The following is a 21,514-nucleotide window of genomic DNA, read 5'->3' on the forward strand; positions in this document are numbered from 1 at the left end:
AAAAAGCTTTTAAATTGCCAACTCAGACGTACATCAGAACAGTGTGTGGAGAACGTTAATGCTTTCAATCCCACCATCGCAGGCCTCCTTTCCTCCCTCCCTCTCTCTGAAGTGCAAGTAGCCATTCATCAGGCTGCTCTGAAGTCTTCAGTGTGGAGAGTTGGCTTTTGCCCTCTCCTGTTATAAAGACTGACTGCCTCTCAATTTCCAGCTCCTGCAAGCGCAGTCTGTTCTGCCATTGGCAGGCAATGCAAAGCAGACAGTTGAGCCGGGGGGTGATGAAGGCCACAATGAGGCGGGGAAGGGCCTGGCTTCTGTCAGAAACCAAACAATGGCAATTTGACAATTTGTTACCTTTTTCCCATGGTGTGGGGGCTCTTAATCACAAGGTAGGAAATTACATAATTATCTGTTTAACCACAGTAAGATTACTACAACTTCAGGTTTCATTTCCTGCCTGTAAGTGTTAACAGTGCGGCACATTATCACTTTGAGTTAAATAATCCACTTCATGCTTCAGCGATTTTACTTGACATTTAAGAAGGAAAAAAAAATAATGCTAAATCATGATTCACATCAGTGAGATTAACAATCCACCACTATCACCCCAAACCAACAATTTTACTGGCTTGTGGGAGACGCTCAGTCCTCCAGATGTGATAGCAGCTAACTCCCTTTTTTAAAATAATCAAATATCATTTTAGTGCCTCACAAAGCCAACACACACTACTAATTTTATTGGACTGACACAAACTTATACAACATAAAATTGCAATATATTTCATTTAACTGTCCTTTCCCTTCTATCCACTTGCCTGAAATGTTTTTGTGCACCTTATTAATCTCTCATCACGATATTTGTAATATCCCCCATTTAGTCAAAACTCTGCACCCAACACTTCATCACCCTCAGCCTTGAATCCTGACATGGCTTCTTAGATTTTATTGCATCAAATTCAATATCTTAATCTTTAAAGCCTCACCTAATTTCACCCCACCTATATCTCTGCTCTCATTTCCTCCTGTTCCCTATGGACCTCACAACCCTCTTTCCTTATTGCTCTATGTGACAGTCTCTGTAATGCTGCTTCCTATGGCTGTAGAAGTGTCTCATTTCTTGCCCATCAAGGGCCTTCTCTTCACCCAATACTCTCCTTAAAGCACATTTCTTCTTTGAATTCTTCTTCCATTGCTCTTCTCTGCACGGCCCATCTACTGAAATCCCAGGGGCCAGAAACTGCAATTCTAGAGGGTCAGGGGAGGCTAAGTCTGTCTCTGTCTACCATACCTGGGACTCTAGAGGAACCATATTGGTCTGGAGCTCTATCATCCTGACAGAGACATTGGCAGAATCCTACTGGGGCAAAGGAAGACTCTAGTTGCTACATAATATTGCAGCCTCACAGTCCTGGATTCTACCCTGAGACATGAGCGTATAATATGGTGATCTGCTCATTTGTGACTGCTTGGAGGGAGGCGAATGAAGGAGCAATTGCAGCACTGATATCAGTCAAAAGAGATCTACTGCTATGACCTTTAAAAAATGGGAATTACTCTATCCCATTTTTGGGGGTGTTTTTTGAGGCTCAACAAAATCCAGTATGGTTATTTTTATACCTGTCTAGAAGATGATAATTCCATGACAACTTTTGCGGTGTAGAAATTTGTTTTTGTTCTGCATGGAGCAAAACCAAAATGTTTTTGATGTTTTCATGAAATGGAATTATCTCAGCAGAGCTGTTTTCTGGTCAGAAAGCTCAGGGTTTTGATTCAGGTCTCTCTCTATCTCTATCTCTCTGTGTTCAGAAGTGATCAGAATGCCCTGGATCTCAAAAACCTTCCTGATTAAATATTCATCATAACTGGTACCTCTTCTCAAAATAGCACATTTCAATGAAATTCCATTTGGTCTAAAAAGTTCCAATCACCTCTATTCATTTTCTAACTACTGTTACCCAGCTACAGTGAACTTTGCCACTGCTTTAAAATGATGGTGTCATTCTCTTAGAAGTATACCCCTGTAGTAATATTGGAGTTGGTTTACAGTTTGGGGACAGACACAGGAAATATTAGTGCTGTACTGATATTCCTGGAAGTGTCACCTACCTGAGGCAGCACTTCCAGTAACGAAGTCACTCAAGATAAACCTTCAGATATGTGAGCATTTGGGGGACTTATGCACGGGTACTGTTACATACTCAGTATTTCAGTGACAACCTTTAGTCTATGCTGGTTTCTGGTACTGTTATATTCTGGGCAACAAATCAGACACAAATTTACAATATGACGTGACAGCAAAAAATGCTAATGCAATTTTGGGCTACCTACATATTGTTCTGAACTGGGAGAGAATGTAACCATACCTGGAGTATGGTGGGAACTGCATTACTAGGGAGATAGTCACAAAGTGGAAGCGGTTCAGAGAAAGGCAAAATAAATTATTAGGGGGCTTTGAGAAATAATTTGCAAGAAAAAATTATGGGACAGATTGTCATTCCAATTAAGGACCCTTTATATCACGCTGAACCTCTTTACATTGACAGACTGATGTAAAACAACCTTATAAAGGAGAATCTGGGACTAAGAGGGTTAAGTCTATACAACCTGCTTAAGTGCTGATAAAGGGAAGGGACAAGATAGCAATCTAAAACTCTATGAAGGGTTTTAATACAAAGGAAATGGAATAATTATTTTGGCTAATCCAAGATATATAAATAGGAGTAATAGGTTGAAAATAAAATATAGAATATTAAAGCTGAATACCAGAAAAACATCCAGACAATAAGATTATGTTAGACTCTAGGACAGTCTTCCCAAAGAATTGGTGGAAGATTTACTGCTTGGGACATTTAAAAATAGACTGGTCCAAACAAAAGCAACATTTAATAAGGAACAACCCAACAGTGGCAGGGCAATAGACTGAAATACTTGACTTTGCAGCTAGGGAAATATAGGCTGGGTATTAGGAATAACTGTCTAACTATAACAGGGGTCAGCAACCTCTGGCATGCAGCTTGCCAAGGTAAGCACCCTGGCGGGCCGGGTCAGTTTGTGTACCTGCCGCGTCTGCAGGGTCAGCCAATCGCAGCTCCCACTGGCCGCGGTTCACTTCTCCAGGCCAATGGGGGTGGCAGGAAGCCGCGGCCAGCACATCCCTTGGCCCGTGCTGCTTCCCGCAGCCCCCATTGGCCTGGAGTGGTGAACCGCGGCCAGTGGGAGCCACAATCGGCCGAACCTGCGGACACAGCAGTTAAACAAATTGACCTGGCCTGCCAGGGTGCTTACCCTGGCGAGCCACGTGCCAGAGGTTGACGACCCATGAACTATAAGGATAGTTAAGCACTGAAACAGGTTACCTAGGCAGGTTGTAGAGTCCCTGTCACTGGAGATTTTTAAGAACTGGATAGATGATCATCTGTCGGGGATAGATTAAGTAGACTTAATCCTGTTTTAACACAAGGGGATGGACTAAATAGGGTGACCAGACAGCAAATCTGAAAAATCGGGATGGGGGTGGGGGTGGGGGTAATAGGAGCCTATATAAGAAAAAGACCCCAAAATCGGGACTGTCCCAATAAAATTAGGACATCTGCTCACCCTAGGACTAAATAACCTCTTGAGTTCCCTTCCAGCCTGACATTTCTATGATTCTATGACTTCAAAGGACTTTTTGAAAGCTTATACTTAGTTAGGAAAATGGGAATGGTCATATGGGATCAGTCCAGTGACGCATCTACTCTAATACCCTGTGTCTGACAGAACGTAAAAAATACTCCATATTGGTCTACTATGGAGCAACCTGTCCATAAAGGTTTCTGCCTAACTTGCCATCAGTTAGATGTTGACTTAGACCCAAGGGATGAAGGCTTATAACCCTTCTAATATTTTTAAACTATCTAATGAAACTGTGAATGTTCTTATTGTCCATATAAATGCCTAATCTTTTTTTTTTTTAATCTTTCTATGCTCTTGGCCTCAACTGTATTTTGTGGCAATGAAATTAAGCATGTGCTTAAGTCATTTGCTGGGTCAGAGTCAGAAAGTTTAGTTTATTTAGCTGTCTATCCTTCTTCTGGGAACATCAACTGCTTAAGGATATATTTCTTCTCTTGTCTCTATTCTTTTCCTCTTGCTGTGTCCTATCACCACCAGATAATATGATGCCATGTCATCATGTAATGTGACATCAAGACCTGTGAGGACAACCACTAAAGTTGGTGATGTCTTCCTCCCATTTTAATCTATGTTAGCCACTTTAGGGGCTGGATCTCATTTGAAAATCTGACTCATTATATTCTAATTCTCAGTTTTATAACATCGAGTATATTTACTGTTTTTTCTAGATCATGTCAAGGGCTCATGACTTCAGAGGATTTCACAGCCTCTCACCTTTATTCCCTAGGGACCAGGGAATCAGAACAATCAACAGTATTGCTTTCTTCAGAACAAGTTATTTCACTATCGAACTTGAATATTTTAGAAGCATTCTTGAGGCTTATACTGTTGTCAGACAGAAATTATGGCTGTAGCAACCTATCAGTGAATGTGCTGTTCACTCCTACACAAAGTTAGCTATGCCAGATTTATGAGAGGAAAGAGAATGCTGAGAAAGTGAAGTATGTTTCACATGCTCATATATATATTGTATTAAATACTTTTGAGCCAAAAAGAAATACCTAAATCCTAAGCTTATTTGTGCTACACAAGTTTATCCTGGTTAAATAAAAGACCTTGCATAACTGCTGAAAGCTCTTTTGCTTGAAGATAAATAGTCTGGTGCCAGTTATGCAATATATCCTAAAGTGCTCGGCATCAACAAAAATCACTATCATAGGTATCTGAGTGAATTTGTGCATCACATTAGGTTATTTTTATGTCAGCCCTGAAGATATATGATTCCTCCACTACATATTTCCATTTAGATTTAATAGGTTATCTTTAACGAGTAAGCTTTTTTTTCTTTCCTGGAATTTTTCTGTTGTGGCAATTGTTACTGGATAAAATCTTTTTTCTACTGCATCTCATTTGAGTTTGGCTAACAGTTGCAAGGGAGCATATATTTTTGAACTGTTAGTAAAGCAACATTTAATAAAGAAGACCTTAGCGAGGTTAGAGTTGTCCTTATTTTTCATACTGCTGTGAAGCAACATGACAGGCTAGGAGGAGGAATCTTGAAGTGCTAGTCACCTGTATAGAAATGAAAAACCAAGGGACAGAAGTTGAGTGACCTTCGTCTGTGAGGTGGCACCCTGCTGCTATATCCGTGGCCAATGTGAGCAGGGTACAAGCAGCTGCCTTAGTGAGCTAGTCTTGCTGTTGCTAGTGGGTGTCAGCTAGTAATGTAGAAAGAGAAGATGGACTGGAGATTAATGGGCAGGGGGGAAGAGTTAAATAGAAATCTCCAAAGAAGAGTGTTAGTCTAGCAGTGTTATATTTGATTTTTACTTGGTTACATGTTATCTGATTTTGCTGCTGAAAATAATATCTTACATTTATATACAACCTTCCATGCTTTGTGAACTGTAATGATGATGTTAATAATATAAGAATCACTGAATCCAACACTGAAGCTCCACTAGCTCTGGAGTGAAACAAAGCAACAACTGAACAGTGCACAGCAACACTATATAATAACAGACAGACTTGCTTCAGCTAATTGCTAGTGTTCTGAGGTAATACTAAATGCAGTAAGGAATGTGCAAAGCATTTGTAACAAAACACCCAACTCAATCTTTGTTTAGAAAAAGAGTCAATGATGTTTGCTAAAGTTTCAGTGATCCTGGACACAGATTTAATTCACTTCTAGGACACCAAATTCCAACAGGCTCTGGACTCATATGACTCTCTATCTATTTGATATACTCTTCTATTTTCTACGTGTTGAGTCTGACAGGATACAATTCTTTTGCTGGACATTTTCAGAGATAGGGTTGGGTTGCTGGCTGGCCTCGTCCCAAACTCCATGGATGCCCAATGCATGAATATTGTGGTTGTCAGTCCTAAACAAAGCCTGGTTACATGATGGCATACCTGTTACAAAAGGTAGAACCTTTGTACCCACAGCTTTAAAAAACCTCAAGGCATATGAGTAGCTAACTGGCTTTTCTGTCATGCTGAATCAATCTAAAGCAACATCTGAAAGATTTCTCTAGTAATAATGGAGAATGCTATGACTGCAGACAGTACTCAACAGCCATTAGCTCTAGAATGAGCCCTAGGCTTCCTCCTGAATAGTGAAATGCTTCCTCTAACGCAGTGAGCAAATAATTATAATTTAACAGTTTCACAAACCTTTTGGGGTCTTTTCCTAGCTGCCCAAGATGTACGATTTGAATAATAAAGAATGAACAAGATGGGAGGCTCCTTACCTTTTTCCTAAATCCATTTCTTGTTTTTCACTCTCTTGAACCTGAGGCACACAATCAAAAAGAGGGATAGACTTTCTTCTCATTTGAGCTCTGCACATTAAACAAAACAGTCTTTTCTACCATTCTGCTTTCCTAACTACCTAAGAGCACTATGTTGGAACCATGACACACACTGGATGGAATTACTTAAATGAGTAAATACTACGCAATGTCAGTAAAGGCTGCAAAATCTGACCCCAAAATGGTGAAAACCCTCAATATTGATTTCTGTGCTATGGGTAAAATGATCACTCACTCTATATTCTTCTAGGTAGCCAGCACCTAATTCTTCTGCACAGGCTACTCAGAATACATGTGGATCCATATGGGACTGTGCAGATAGTGCCTTCAATGGGGCCTCTTCTCTCTGCCCCACAGTGTGTTGGCCAGTGCCTTTGAACCAACTTGGAGAGAGAAATAATCTATGCCAATACTGGGATGACCTGGAATACTTTCTCACTGGAACAAGAGGGAAACCAAGGGCTATATTGTGATTCAGAGATTTTCCTGAGTCACTCTATAATCCTTAGTTTGCTCCTGGTGCAGCACAGCTTATCCTAAGGTGCTGTCCCTTATTCAGTTCTTGTGGCAAAGTTGCAGTCTAGTCCTATGTGAGCAAGAATCGTGCAAACTAAATTAATAGTTGACGTATATATGTATTTAAAACATTACTTCTGAACCTTATCTTTTTCCACAAACAGAAAAATATAGCCCTGCATAGATTTCCTAGAACACGCCAAAGATCAGTTAACCAAAAATGTAGTTTAGAGGCTAAGACACATAAATTGTGTAGAAGTTGATTGACTTTATCATGAATGTGGACTCTTATCAATGCTAGCAGGCATCTGGCTGTATTCACTTTGATTTACTCTACTGAGCATTTACTCTACTGAGCATTTTTACAGATGTAAACCTGTTTTGCCAAGACAAATGGAGTGGTAAATATAATAAACTAAATGCTCATAGTAGGAGAAAAAGGAATTGTCAGGGCTCTAGTTACAGAAGAAAAAAGCCCATAAGATACAGCCTTCATCTTTCCTAAAAGATAAACTCCAAAGACTGAATTAAAAATGAAAGCCTTTCTGAAGAAAAAGAAACAGCTACAATGGTGGAGGGGGTGGAGGGGAAGGAGGAGGAAGAGACAGCCCTGCTGAGGTTAAGGTTCTTTTTTCCCCCCACAAAAGGCAGCTCAACAAACAGTGGCAGATGTCACCCTGACAGGGAAAGTGGCAAGCGGCCATCTCAGTTCTGTTTGTGACTTTTTTCACAAGAGTCAAGCTGCTTTTTCCACTCCATTCAGCATGTTTGTGAATGCTTGATTTGCTCAGAAGACAAAAAAAGGGCAAGAGTTCTAGAATTCAATAGAAGGTCAGAATGGCAATCTTTTTGCCGGGTCCGGCTTTCTTTTATACTCTGACATCTGGGGCCTATTACCAGAACAAATTAGAGCAATTCAAACCACCAGCAGGGGAAAGAGAGTTTTCTGTTTTTCATACAGCATAGCTACAAACTCAGGAAGGGGAACTGGGGCTCCTGACAATACAGCGTAGCAATAGATTTGCTACACTTGTTTTACAGACATATACTGCAACAAATGTAATCAGTGATTAAGTAAAAGATGTCCGATCTTCAATATGTCCCCCACAAAAGGAAAAGAAGAAATAATTAAACTGATGAATTTGCACTTAATTTTCAGCCTGTTACAGCATGAAGCTCTAACTGTTTCAAGGAGTCACATTAGTAGAATCTATAACATGGTTCCCCTTCCCCCCATCTGGCACATTAATACGTGTGGCTTCTGAAATTGCATTTTCTTCTACATTCCAATAAATAACAAAGTATTATACTCTTAGTTGAAAGCGTAGCTTTACTTAATATGTCTGGAATGTTATGCCAATTGGTGGTGGTAAACATTTTCACTTGTTTATCCCTCTTTTAATTGTGTTTTTCAGCATTCCACTTAGTTTCCTCTTAGAAGTCAGTCTACAGAGCCAAATTCCTTTTACTAGCTGGGAAGCAGAGACACGGACAGTTAACACTCTTTCTGGGTACATTGGCTGGAGGCAACAACAGGTCTTAAACATGTAATCTGTACTTGTTTCAGGGACTCATTGAGCAGCAAGGCAATTTATTGTGTCAAATTGGTCTGGATCCTCACTATGGGGGATAAACATATTCACTGAAGCTTTTTGCAGTTAAACTCTTTTCTCCATGGATGAGATTTACTTTTCAGTCCAGTCTACTTGCTTTGGAAAGCACGTTCTGTTGGTGACCCTTCACTTGACCAGCAAAATCAGGTCTTGATGAAGAGGAGAAAATCATAGACATGATACAGAAAATGAATAATTATGTTAAATAATAATGCTGATTTTCAAAATCCTTAGTATTTTAACAAAGAAAAACTATGGTGTGCCTTATAAAGCCCTCTATTAAAATCCTACCCTCCTGCTACATTTGTATTATCATTTTCATCCCTTTGCAGGGGCCCTATTTTGAGAGATGTTATTGATATATTGGTATTGTGCTGGTGTTCTTAAGGGGTGTGATTTTATTTGGCCCATTGAAAATATGAATATAGTACTTGGGTAACTGAACTTTTAAAGTCCATTGAAAGGCTTATTTTAGTCTACAGATTGTTTAACTGAAAATGTGAATACTGTATAGTTATGATGGGCTCTTGAGTAAATTTCTTGCCTGTAAAAAGGACTAGAAAATGTCCTGGGCTAGATTCTTTGTGTCTTTGGTAACTTGTGTGACTTTATTTACAGCCTAATTGCTTCTCTTTCAGCTAGTTCTAAAAAGAACCTCACAGAGTGGAGTCCATATTCAAATAAAACAACATACCTTGTTTAGCAAATACCTTTCACCAGAATGAAAGCATTTACTTGACTTCTCCTTAGGATTACCACTAGTAGCTGTTTTGTAATCTACTGAGAATAGGTATAGTATAGGGGTTTAAGGGAGTTGTATTTCACAGAGCATATTTTTTACCTACAGTCAATTGTGTAATGGAAACATTTATTGCATAGTCAATATTCCTCATCCTCATCCTTCATCAGTATCAACAGGTTACTGGGAATAATTTAAACTCCTGGGGTGCTGAGGGTAGACTAGAAATATATCAAAGGTCTTTGAATGAAAAATTGTTTTATGAATCTGACAGATTATAACTTGCTTAGATAATTGTGTGTGTTGGGTATTATAGTATATTTGTTTTTGGATATTATTGACTTCATTTGAAAAAGAACCAGGGGAGTGTGTGTGTGTGTGTGTGTGTACTTTTGCTAGTAACACTCTTTTGATCACTCGACCCTATTAACAGATATGTGAATTATATCCAAGTTTGATAATATATATTGAAAAAAAATATGTTGACTAGATTTGTGCTATATTAAACATTTTAAAATAGCCTTCCCTTCCTCATGGTCTCTCTTTCAAACAGTCCCCTTTAAAGCCTCTGCTATTAATGTTAAACTGGTGTGACTAGGGCAGAACATGAGACTCTGAGATGACCTATTTCATAATAGTGCATTTTCCAGTGTTGAATAAACTGACATGTGAAAAAGTGCTGGTACTTTACACTTGCTGTATGTAATGCTTTTCATCTGAAGATCTCAGTACACTTTAAAACCTTCAGTTATTTTATTCCCACAACATCCCTTGATGTAAGTACATATTATCCGTATTTTACAGGTGAGGAATCGTGAATGTAGTTGGGGAGCACCGTGGTGCAAGATTATCCAGATTTTGTGGGTGAGGGATGTACCATAGGAGCTGCTCCAGTAGCTATTTACAACCTGATGAGGAATCCTTAGAAGGTTGCATCCATTGGGTTTCCACCTGTTTGTATTCTCCAAATGATACAAAGTGATTGGAGAACTGCTCAGGATCTGTCTTTCCTTTAGTCTAAACATTGTTGCCTGTAGTGTGCTTTTGAATAGAAGCAAACACATGTTCTCCATTCTTTGCTGGATTGTTTGAATATTCTTTTTTCTTCTTTTTCTTCTTTCACAATTTAGAGAACACCACCTTTAAATCTGTTTTCACTTTACAATGAAGTAAATACTGTACCTCTTTGCTTTTCTCTACCTCCATAACTCCTGCTTGCTGGAAGCAAGAAAATACATTAGTGGCCTCCTAAGGATCAGGTTGTCATAATGTGGAAGATATGATGGGCTGGATTCTCTGGTCAAGCCAAGTAATGTTTGGTGATAATGTTTGGTCATGGGAGGGTGAGGCGAAAAAGGACACAGGCAACTTTAAGGCACCTTTATGTTCCTGCAATCTGAGGGCCAGCCAGAGCCCAATTTGGTCACTGGAGTAAATTAGAACAGACTAAAAGGGAAACTGAGAGTAATGGAATTTTTTTTCTCTAAAAAATTAGTGTTAGAGAAGACTTCTTGAATGGTAGACATTTATGTAGCATTGATTCATATTAGATCAGAAACGTTCACATTGTGGTCAACAGAGCACCAGTGGTTTTCATAGTCCTTGTAGAATTAAATAGTTTGAGAACAGTTTATGGGGTGACTGGAGTATTGGAAGAGGGAGTGATCTATGAAAGGTAATTTTGCTTGCCAGGTGGTCTACAGAATGAAAAGGGCAGCAAAATATGATCATCTGTGTCTTCATAACTGATGATGCCACTTTAGCATGGGTAAATATTGCAACCAGTGAAACAGATGTGCAATGGGGCAGCTGGGAGACACTGAGATACTAACGCCAAAGTAACAACAGTCAGAATGAACTTTTCCATTAGTGTTCTACTCATTTTCATTGAGGGACTCTAATGGGGGCTTAGTGAGGCACAGGAATGTCAGAGACATTTAGGTATATTATTACTGTTGTTGTTGTTCTTTTTTGTATTTCTAAGGCACATACCCTCAGTGTCTGCATGCCATGGCCCATTATACATTTTGAAGCACATCAGTTCTCTCAGGGAAGAGCAAAGCTACATGCTGTTTCCCACAGACTGAACCTACTTACAGAAGAAAAAACAACCACAAATATTTCTATTTCCCAGTCAAGGCCCTTTTGCAGTTCGGGGAAAAGTTTGTAGAAAGAGATGATCTTCATAACTGCAAATATTAGAGGAGCTGTTCATTGGGTGAAAATATGCAACATTCCAAGTATGGAGTGATCCTTCTCTCTAATGGTTTTAAACTCATCTTGCAGGATGTTCTTCTCTTTGGTGTAAGAGGTGCACCTGTCTATGTATTTGTACCAAACTATTTTAACAAAGAAAATAAAATCTGTAGTTCTTTGTTCTGCATCAGCAAAGTGACAGTCACACACTGTCCTTCTCTCAGGAGTCTGGCACAAAAATAGCCTCGCTCTATTGCAGGCTTACTGACAAACGTTTTATGCAGGCTAACAATAGCAAATGATTTCATAGGCATGGGGTCGCACCCTGAGTCCATCCAGAGGCTTAGGGTGAATGACTCTATCTCCCAGTCCCACTTAGTCCTTTCCCACTTGTCCCTTTTCATCTAAATTCAGAACACTAACCCTCTTGACTGAATTCTGTATTTGTTTGAAGCTCTCTCCCCCCCCCCCCCGTTAAATGACAGTTACCACATATTTTTAAGTAACAGCTAGAGTGCCATTGAGTGCTTAGGATTGGACATTTGAGACCCCTTTCAACATTCTCAGTAAGGTGTCAAGGTACCCTAAGTTCCATTGTGCACAGTTCGTCTAATGGGACAAAGAGAAGGTAGATTTTTCAAAGCAAATGAATGGGCTTCTATAATCTATTATGTGTTACTTGTGAATATGGCTTGATTCTGTGTGTGTACGTGATTTTGGTGCTCGTGACAAGTGCGATATTGAAAACCATGTAAACTTCAGTTCTCTATTTATCCACAAAGCAAGGACAAAGTGAGCAGCAGAGATGAATCACATACTGAACTGCCAACATGCCTTAATCCTAACCTGTAGGGCTAACTTCTAGCACTGCAAGGGTAGTTCATTTTCTGTGGCGTTTGAGCTTCTGCCGTGACTAAAGTGATTGCCATTAAAAATAAAATAAAACCAGCTTGTACCACAGCATGGTATTTGATTGTGATGCCTTATTTAGAGCATACCCTATACTGAGAAAACCAGTATGAGAGCAAAGTCCTACAGTTAAGGCACTGGACTGGGATAAAGAAGATGCAGTGGATTGAGACTCAGAAGATTTAGATTCAGTTAGCATATCTGTTACAGACTTTCTCTGTGGCATGTCACTTAGTCTCTCTGTCCTTCAGTTCCCCATCAGTAAAATGCGGATAATAATGCATTCTATCTCCTACCCTTTGTCTTTCTTGTCTATTTAGATTGCAAGCTCTTAAGGGCAGGGACTGTCACTTACTATATTTGTACAGTGCCTAGTGCAATGAAGTTAGATCTTGTTTAGGGCTTCTAAGTGCTACTGAGATGATATTAATAATAATGGGGAATATCGGGGAATACTGCAAAAGCTACATTACATTTAACAGCCAAAACCCCAAATCATGCAAATTAAGAAGATTTGTTTTGTGAAATGAACTGAGCTGAGACTAGCACATTTATCAGAAATTGCCAAATACCTCACAGGCGGTAGCTATTTTTCCTTACTATGAACCTGTGCTTCAATTAGACTGATATCATCCAAAGTTAGACATCAGTCCTACAATGATGCAGTGCACAGATGGACTAATGAGCCCTTGAAGAATCAGACTGACTTCAATGGGACTGTGCACTGGTGCAGCAGTATGCCCACTCTTCTTAGACTAAAAGAAGAACTCTTTTGCACTGTGTTTACCTGTAAACACAATTACTAGCATCAGTTTTGCATATCATAATTTTAGCTAGCTGGAAGCATACTGGAGAGGAAGTATCCTACACAGGCAACTGTGGTGTGAACAATTCAAGCACTTTAAAACAATAACAAGCAAAACCCTTTCAGGTTCAGAGGAATCTAACAAATCTTTTCTTCAAAGCTTTTTGTCCCTCTTCTCAAATCTACCCATTCAAATAAAGCTGGGGACATCTGAAGTCTGACTGTTTTCCTGCAGTTAGTTTAAACTTTTCATGCAGTCATATTCCCACTGATGTCCACTGCTAGCAATCTGACATGTCTTAGTTGAGAGAGGTTGTTTCACATCGATGACATTGTCCCTTTAAGGGACCATTTTTCACAGACTTGAGCCTCCTCTAAGAATTCTGTTTTTAGCAGATAAGAGCATCATTTCTATAATAATGTTTTACAGATTTTCACAACTTGTTTTCATTGACTAAATCTATAAAAACAAGGAGCAGTTAGGAGTGAACTGTACTGTGGTTTGTCACATCTAACTTGTTTCCTCACAATCTTGGTGCTGAGATAAAGAAGACTAGAAACACGATTAGATATCACAAATGTATTCCTAACACAGTTAGAGTTGAGAATCATCTTAATAAGTGGATAGGTTTTATCTCCTTTCATTTTCAGAACTATATTACAAAGCCTAAAATGGTGCAGATGCATTTTGAATACTTTCCCCTCATTCCCCAAATACCCTTCATTATTCTCTCTGGTACAGAAAAGGAATGGTAAACTGCCACATTTTTACCTTGTAAGTTTTCCCCTGTTACTTTATTGCCTGGTTTTCATTTTTCTCCACTCTAAGCTTTTTTGTTTGTTTGTTTGTTTGGTATTTAGTGACTTTCAAGCTAGACTTTAATTTTAAGATGCAGACATCCCAGCTAAAATATGGGTCTGAGTTACTGATGATAACTTGTTTTACTTCCTACCATGTACCTCACAATTTATATTGTCCTGACATAGTACTTTTACACTTATCTTCCTTCATGTGCAGCATTGTTGTTCTAGTTTAGTAGTGTTAAGGATGCCACCTGCTATGCCAGCAATATGGTGCTGCATTTTGAATCTCTGAGAAATAGACTATCCCATCTCCCTAGAATTATAGTGGAACAAAGGTTTTTATTTATTATGTATTATGATTATTATTATTTTCCATTTTATCTGGAACATCTAAAAGTGCTCTGGGATACAGTGTCCCTAATCTCCTGACTAGTACTGAAAACCATCATGTGGGACCAGCAATGACTAAACAGAGCAGAAAGATCCAGCTGTGATGATTGGCCTTGCGGTTTGGTAAGCAGCACTCTGAGACTTAGGTTCAGGCCCATGGTGTGTTACAAGGGTGATAAACTGGGGCTCCAAGGGAAAGAGGAAAAAGACGTGGATGTTGACCTGCTTGAACTACTTGCAGCGAAAGATATATTCAGTACATATAACCCTTTCATCTCCTTAAGAACAGACTGTGACTTTTGCACTAAGTAGCATCTGTGCTGAGGCTATCCCTAAGAACTGGGGAGGCAGAAGTGGTTCTTTCTTCCCATTCTTTTGTGCCAAACACAGCTCTGGTTCAGGTGAAACTAGACATTAAGTTAGTGATGATGCGAGGTAAATCAACTCTTCAGTTTACAGTATAAAAGGTTTCATTGTCCTTTCTTAAATAAGCATTACTTCTAAAAGAAAACACTTTTCACACTGAAAAACCAAAGGACTGTGTGAGTCTTATCACCTCCATTTCTGGTACGAGCACTTTGGCAACATTCAAGGAACATCTAACAACTGAATCTTGGCTCCCCTGTATTAAAACAGACAAAGAATCCAAACTAAACATTAAACCAAAACAATCCCTGGATCCAAACACCCATAAACCTTAGGGCAACATTTGCCAAAGTGTAGGACATGCCACTCTGTGGGGAAGTGAAAGTATATCAAGGGGGTCATGGAAGATTCATACACTAAGATGGGCAAGCATTTAGAAACAGATGGTGGTACTGACTATTGGTTGCTCACTAGTCATTTCTCTACAATAATAAACCCAAACTCTGCAGCTTAGTTAGTAGTATGTAATATTTTGCATCATTACTCTAGAGAACTATGTATCTTTTGTAAATCAGCCCTGTGCTGAATTAATATTATTGACACAGGTTGAGCAAGTGATGGGAACAAGCTAGAGAGCAGCAGCAATTGTAATGCTGTCAAAGGTGAATGCAGCACCACTTCTTAAATCACTAACTTATTTAGCATTCAGAATTTACTGAGGAATCTTTTGTCACATCATCCATCAAAGATTGGCACTAGAGAGATAGAAGATACAAAAATTAAAAACCTGTTTATTACCATAAACAAAAGAGCATGAACAACATCCATCAAAGACAGACAGAGATGGAAGATAAACAAGGATTGGCTAGAGCCAATAATCTGTGCTTATTTTTTAAAACTATTTATTAAAACGTTCTAGATACAGATTAACTTTCTTTTGCTCAATATTATTTCATTTGCCTTGAAATGGAAATGGCAAACACTTTGATAAATTAATTGTAAGGGTCCCTGGTTTCACACTCACTTCTTTTAAATACCTTTGCATCCTCTGCTGAAGTGTAATTTTGTAACTTCTTTCAGCTATACTTCTCCATGAATTACAACAGATGCCACTGACACATCCTACAGTGGCAATTAAGAAAGGGAGTGTTTTTCCTCTTTTTTGCTGGAAACATAAGAGGTATTACTAGTGGAAGGATACTGCACTTAAAGGCTTGATCCAAAACTCATGGATGTCATTTGGAGTCTTTCCATTGACTTCCATCAAGCCCTAGGGAAGCCCTGTGCGTTACTGTGCCTTCACAGCATAAAATCTATGGCTTTACTGAGGACTGAGCAAAACAATTGGCTTTTACTAAGAACCAGTCTGAAACTCAGTTATGTTCCCAATCAGAACTCAACCTTTTTAGAGTCAGATTATATAATGCTAGCATCTCCCAGAGCCACCTATCTTTGTTGGTAAAATTGCATGATTCAACATCTATAAAGACTTGCTACTGGGCCCAAAGTGCTAAACAATGTAAAGGTAGTGCTCTGACACACAATGCACAGTAGGAAACTTCTAACATGGAAAATCCAAGTATGTGAGAAACATAAATTTAAAGAACGTAGCCAAGAGGCAGCTACAGTTGCTCTGCCTAGCAAGAATATTAATAAGAACAAAGAGAATGGAAAAGAGTCTGTTGGTACTACAGGGTGAAGATGAAAGTTGGAAGAGTTCTATGAGCCTGTCAAGGACAAAAACAATGGGAAGGATGAAGGTCATGATGTCCTGGGATGCTATCTGGGGACGTTCAAACAGAGGGAGGTCATTAGGATGTCAGAAGGTTGTCACATATAGAGGTAAGAGGAAGAGAGAGGGAACACAGCACAGGGTGAAGAGTAAAATGCAATGTCTTCTGATAACAGAAAAATATTCAGAATGTCCACACAAGGGTAACTGTATGGTACTGCTAAAGTACCTGTCTAAAACAGGTATCTAAGAAACATGATAGCAGATGATATTCATTGTCATCAGGTGCAACGTATTATACCTAGGAAAGGGAGGGAAATAAGCTACTCCTACAAATGGATAGTCTACGAATTATGATATGTCTCCACAGCAGCTGGTAGTGTGCTTCCCACCACTGGTAGACAGACATGCACTAGGTCTGCTCAAGCTAGTGCACTAAGAATAGCAGTGTGGCTGTGATAGCACAGGCAGCAGCTTGGGCTGGCCACTAAGTGCAAATCTGCCAGACCCCCTAGCTATGTACTCAGATGGATACCCTGAGCTGCTGCCCAAGGTGCTATGGCCACCCTGCCATTTTTTGCATGCTACCTCAAACAGAGCTAGCGCATCTCTGTCTACCCAGTCTGTAAAACACAATCCCAGCTGCTGTGGAGACATACCTTTAGTTTCAAACCTGGTAGAAAAAAGAGCCATGCAAAATCAGTGTGTACATCTGCTTACTGCACAGAAGTGGTCAAAAAAAGCACATAACATTTCTACTGAGATAGAGAATAATATGAGAAAATGTAAGTTTATTAGATAAGTCACTTCTCATTTTGTGAGTAGCAGACCTGATTCATAATTGCATTGCACTGTGCCAGTGTAATTCCACTAAAATCCTACACTCGCGTGGTGACCAGACTCCCAGGTGCACAGCATTTTGGTTGCAGAGTTCATTTCTCAACACAAGCATGTTGACTTGGCTGCTGGCAGAACATTCTCCACAGCAACCTCTCCCCTTGGAAATTCTCTGCCCCCTGACCTTCCAGGCACACTACAAAGCTTGTATATGGTGAGGAGCTTTAGGATCCCTGTTGCCCAGCTAGGTCCTGCAGCCACAGCAGCATCCACAGCCACAGCATGAAAGTGTAGGAAGGGAAGCTCCCTGACATGGCGATAAAATACATAGGTGGTACACCCCCACGCTTGGTGTTTCCCTTTCTGAGGGGTAGAGTGAGAGACTCCGCCCCATCCTTGAGAACTGCTCAACTCTTTTTGGATGTCACATACATTACTAAAAAGAACGAGGAGTACTTGTGGCACCTTAGAGACTAACACATTTATTTAAGCATAAGCTTTTGTGGGCTAAAACCCACTTCATCAGATGCATGCAGTGGAAAATACAGTAGGAAGATACATATATGTACACAGAGACCATGAAAAACATGTGTGTTGCCATACCAACTATAACAAGTGTAATCAGTTAAGGTGGGCTATTGTCAGCAGGAGAAAAAAAACTTTTGTAGTGATAATCTAGGGTTACCATTCGTCCGGATTTACCCGGACATGTCCTCCTTTTTGTGCTAAAAATAGCATCCGGGGGGGAATTTGTAAAGCACTCACAATGTCCGGGATTTCCCCCCCGCAGAGCAGAGCGAGCGGCTGGGAGGGCTGCAGGGAAGTCCCGGGCTGGACTCAGGAGCAGCTGTAAGGAGCCGGATCCGCCCTGCATTCTGAGCCGGCAGCTCCCTTGCAGCCCAGTCCGGCAGCACTGTGCAGGGCCAGACCGGGTTTTGTTGTGCAGGGCCAGGGACCGGGTTTTGTTGTGCTGGGGAGCTCAGCCACGTGTCCGGCTCGGCTGCACAGAGCCCAACACTCTGTTCTGAGCAGCAGGGTAAGGAGGTCAGGGGGCAGGAAGGTTCTGGAGGGGGCAGTCAAGAAACGGGGGGGGCTTTTTGGGGGGAGTGGAGAAAGTTTTGGGCAGTCAGGGTACAGGTAGGGGGTAGGGTCCTGGGGGGCAGTTGGGGGGGGTCTTAGGAGGGGGCAGTTAGGGGACAAGGAACAGGGAGTCTTAGGTAGGGGGTGGGGTTCTGGAGGGCAGTTAGGAGCAGGGGTCCCAGGAGGGGGCAGTCAGGGGACAAGGAGCAGGGGGGGAGTGTTTGGGAGTTCTGGGGGGGGCTGTCAGGTGGCAGGGGTGGGGAGATGGATCGGAGCAGTCAGGGGACAGGGAGCAGAGGGGTTTAGATGGGTTGGGAGTTCGGGGGGGGGCTGTCAGGGGGTGGGGAGTGGTTGGATGGGGCGTGGGAGTCCCAGGGGTCTGTCTGGGGGTGGGGGTGTGGATAAGGGTTCGGGCAGTCAGGGGACAAGAGGCAGGGAGGCTTAGATAGGGAGTGGAGTCCTGGGGGGCAGTTAGGGGCAGGGGTCCCAGGAGGGGGCAGTCAGGGGACAAGGAACGGGGGGAGGGTTAGGGGTTCTGGGGGAGTGGGAAGTGGGAGGGGCAGGGGCGGGGCTAGGGCGGGGCTCCTCCCGTCCTCTTTTTTTCTTGCTGAAATATGGTAACCCTAGATAATCAGGATGGCCCATTTCCAACAATTGACAAGAAGGTGTGAGTAGCAGTAGGGGGAATAGTTCTACTTTGTGTAATGACCCATCCAGCCTTTATTCAAGCCTAATTTAATGGTGTCTAGTTTGCAAATTAATTCCAATTCAGCAGTTTCTTATTGGAGTCTGTTTCTGAAGTTTTTTTGTTGTAGTATTGCTACTTTTAGGTCTGTAATTGAGTGACCAGGGAGATTGAAGTGTTCTCCGACTGGTTTTTGAATGATATAATTCCTGACATTGATCTGTGTCCATTTATTCTTTTGCATAGAGACTGTCTGGTTTGGCCAATGTACATGGCAGAGGGGCATTGCTGGCACATGATGGTATATATCACATTGGTAGATGTGCAGGTGAACGAGCCTCTGATAGTGTGGCTGATGTGATTAGGTCCTATGATGGTGTCCCCTGAATAGATATGTGGACAGAGTTGGCAATGGGCTTTGTTGCAAGGATAGGTTCCTCGGTTAGTGTTTTTGTTGTGTGGTGTATGGTTGCTGGTGAGTATTTGCTTCAGGTTGGGGGGCTGTCTGTAAGTGAGGACTGGCCTGTCTCCCAAGGTCTGTGAGAGTGAGGGATCATCCTTCAGGATAGGTTGTAGATCCTTGATGATGCACTGGAGTAGGTTTTAGTTGGGGGCTGAAGGTGACAATAGCCCACCTTAACTGATTACACTCGGTATAGTTGGTATGGCAACACCCATTTTTTCATGTTCTCTGTGTATATATATATCTTCCTACTGTATTTTCCACTGCATGCATCCGATGAAGTGGGTTTTAGCCCACGAAAGCTTATGCTTAAATAAATTTGTTAGTCTCTAAGTTGCCACAAGAACTCCTTGTTCTTTTTGCTGATACAGACTAACACGGCTGCCACTCTGAAACCTGTCAACATACATCACTGGCTCTTTTTGCCCTTTCTTTCCTGCTCCCTGTATAGGTTACTCCTGCATAACAGACTAGTTAGAGAACTGATGGGTTCTGAAATATTGGTTCCTATGCTTTTAAAGTCCATACATACCAGAAAGGGAAGGCCCAAGTTTTTCTCACATTTAATCTCTGAATCCAAAACTATGAAAGCAGACTGCACTGTATCCCCAAAATAAAGATGAACTATTGACGCCCTTTAGTTTTCTATAAAACTTTTTATCTTAGTTGTTCCATTGAGCTTACAGCATTGCTAACACCAATACCAAACCCAGAAAGACAGAGTCTGAGTTAGGAGCCTGTGGCATCTCTCTAGACTCTCAAAAACACTCAGGGATCCATTCTTAGGGCTTGTCTTCACATTTTTAGCTCTAGGTGTAACTCGAGTGTTGCCCCCAGCCCAACACCTATCCACACATGCATATCTGTAGCTTGAGTTACTTGAGCTAGCCAGCCTATTAGGAGGTGTGCATTAACACATGAGTGCTGCTGATGCTGCAACTAGTAATACTGTGGGGACTCAGCTACTCTGTGCATCTTGAGTGTTGTTTGTAGAGTTGCCAACTTTGGTTGGATGAATTCCTGGAGGTTTCATCGCATGACATTATCTTCAATTACAGAATAATCTTTAATTCCTGGAGACTCCAGGACAATCCTGGAAGATTGGCAACCCTAGTTGTTTGCAGGGCTGGCTTCAGGGTTTTTGCCGCCTCAAGCATAAAAGAAAGAAAGAAAAAGAAAAAAAAAAAAGCCGCAGTCTGCTCTACTGCCACCGCTTCAGTTTTTGGCGGCAATTCGGCAGCTGATCCTTCACTCCGAGAAGGACTGAGGGATCCGCTACCGAATTGCCGCCGAAGAGCCGGACGTGCTGCTCCTCTCTATTGGCTGCCCCGAGCACTTGCTTGCTGGGCTGGTACCTGGAGCCGGCCCTGGTTGTTTGACAAATCGCTCTTGAGCTAGGCTAACTCACAAAGAGTTAACCTGAGTGTAGATAACACAAGCTCAAATTACAGTGAAGACAAGCCAGTAGTTGCACCTGAGGTCTGCTTTGTGCAATTGAAGAGATGGAGCAAAGATGTCTCGCTGATCCTAGAGCTGGCCCAGGGACAAACCTCAAGGCTGTGTTAAATTCTACCAGCTGCAGTGGGCCTCAAAGGACTGTTACAACAGCCAAACTGTCACTGGAGCACTTCACCAGTATGCCTCAAACCTGACCTCTATCCATTTCTAGGAAAAAGAGAGAGAGAATAGTTCTTATTCTAAGCCCATTTAATCCTTGGTCTCTTTGATGAGGAGGCCAAAGTGCGCTTGTTTTGAAGGTGGCTTTGTTGATGAGAACCTTGTCTCCCAGGAAATGTACTGTCACCACCATCTAATTTTTTTATATCCTACTAAAGAGCTACCAGATGTAAGCAAGTTTCAGACCGTGCCTACCTGAGTCAAATACAAACCAAAGTCCTACACATAAAAATCTTTCCAACAAGTAAAGCCTACTCAGCCCATTGTGATCAAT

Source organism: Malaclemys terrapin, chromosome 2 (assembly GCF_027887155.1).
Source record: "Malaclemys terrapin pileata isolate rMalTer1 chromosome 2, rMalTer1.hap1, whole genome shotgun sequence".
Lineage (NCBI taxonomy): Eukaryota > Metazoa > Chordata > Testudines > Emydidae > Malaclemys > Malaclemys terrapin.